Raw genomic sequence first — 1,915 nt, 5'->3', positions numbered from 1 at the left:
TATTCTACCTCCATAAACTGCACTTTAACACTTTTACATTCTCGATCTCTATCACAACAAGCCAGTCTCTATCTGCAGTTGCCTCTATACCAATATGTAAATGCTTTGAACCACTAGTAGTTAAATTATACACTGAAGTGAAGAGTAGTGGTGCACAGGGGTTAATTGGTATCTTTTCATCCGCTACATCCTCACTTTGTCCATGCATATCACTGGAATATTCTGCGATGGTGCGTATGATGGGGTCCAGTATCAACCTGTGACATGCTGATTAGAACCACTGGTGCACTTCAGCGAGTCACGAGCTGGCTGGGTGTCTTCAACGGACAATAACAGCTGATTGTCGTGCTTCACCGAGTTGACAAGGAGCGCGACACGATTCCAGTGCTGCCACTGCTGTCAGTCCCGGTGGGCTGGGACATGTAGCTGTTGCAGATCCTGACAGGCTGGAGGACGTCGCATCCACTGATGAGCAAAGAAGAAAACCCGTTACACATGATGATAGAAGCACAAAGACTTACTCTTCCTCACATGACAGTAAACACAGACATTAAGCATGGGGTACTTACTCTTCTGTGACTTCTTCCTGTTCTGTTGCTGCTGCAGCTGGGCAGTGCTGGATGATCTCGGCTGGCACCTCATGCTAACTGAATGACTGCAACTGTGGCTGCAGAGCAGCCGGGCCTGCCTTATATCCCCTACATGATCGGATGCTGGGTTTTTATAGGCAACTGTAAATTTGAGGCACCTCTGGTGGTAGAATGGCAATGGCCTTGCTGCAGTGGATACACCGGTTCCCGTGAGATCACCGAAGTTAAGAGCTGTCGGGCGTGGTCGGTACTTGGATGGGTGACCATCCAGGCTGCCATGCGCTGTTGCCATTTTTTGGGGTGCACTCAGCCTCGTCATGCCAATTGAGGAGCTACTCGACTGAATAGTAGCGGCTTCAGTCAAGAATACCATCTTACGAGCGGGAGAGCGGTGTGCTGACCCCACGCCCCTCCTATCCGCATCCTCCACCGAGGATGACACGGCAGTCGGACGGTCCTGGTAGGCCACTCGTGGCCTGAAGACGGAGTGCTTCTGCTGGTAGAATTGTATTGGAGTGCTGCACTTTGGCTTTCCTTCCAGGAGCACTGGAGTTCGAGTCCCAAACAGGAAGCCGTCATTTTTAATTTCTCGCCGTTTCTCTTGCGGGGGGTGGCATGGTACGTCAGCACAGCCCTAGAACAAATAAATTCCCACCAGAATTCGAAATTCCCGCCAAAATACGAAATTCCGGCCAAAATTCGAAATTCGAAATTTCCACCAATAGGGAAAGTTGGGGAGAAAGGAGGGGGAGGGTGGGGAAGGGTGGGGGGGCTGGGACCATGTGCTGGCTGAGAAAATCAATTCATTATTGAACATAATGAGAATGGTGTTTTATTTACAAATCCTATTTTTCTGCTAATCTCCATCCCATTCTATGGCCTTCCTCCAGTGCGAAACAAGGGCATGTGTCCCTGTCGGTACCAATCGTTGTACTGATGACGGGGCCTGTGCTTCACTGTTTGAACTTCCATTGCTGATTGACAGATGCAGCGCCAACTGCCGAGTTGTAATGCGTCTGTCCTCGCTGCAACATGTCAAGTGTGACAGCCGTGACTGGTCTCCTCGACCGCTGCAAATCGTGGAGTTCCGCCGAACCACGTTCTGATGACCTCACCCTCCGTGCCCAGCGACTAAATGTACTTCTGCCGACACCAGATGCTCCATAGACTTCGCGCAAGCGTTTGTGAATATTTCCCACCGTTTCTTTCTCTGCAGTGAGAAATTCAGTGACGGCACGTTGCTTGTCACGAACGTCACCTACAGACGCCATTTTGAAACTCTCCTGCAGCTACGCTATCTGTCGGAAGTGACGGAAACTTGGCGC

General features: G+C 50.3%; 1 pseudogene; it reads left to right on the top strand.

Moving 5' to 3' along the window:
• The first annotated feature begins 763 nt into the window (after positions 1 to 763).
• On the top strand, positions 764 to 881 carry LOC126207591 (5S ribosomal RNA; annotated as a pseudogene).
• The last annotated feature ends 1,034 nt before the right edge of the window (positions 882 to 1,915 follow it).

Source organism: Schistocerca nitens, chromosome 1, assembly GCF_023898315.1.
Source record: "Schistocerca nitens isolate TAMUIC-IGC-003100 chromosome 1, iqSchNite1.1, whole genome shotgun sequence".
Lineage (NCBI taxonomy): Eukaryota > Metazoa > Arthropoda > Insecta > Orthoptera > Acrididae > Schistocerca > Schistocerca nitens.
This window is presented reverse-complemented; position numbering and strand designations above follow the sequence as displayed.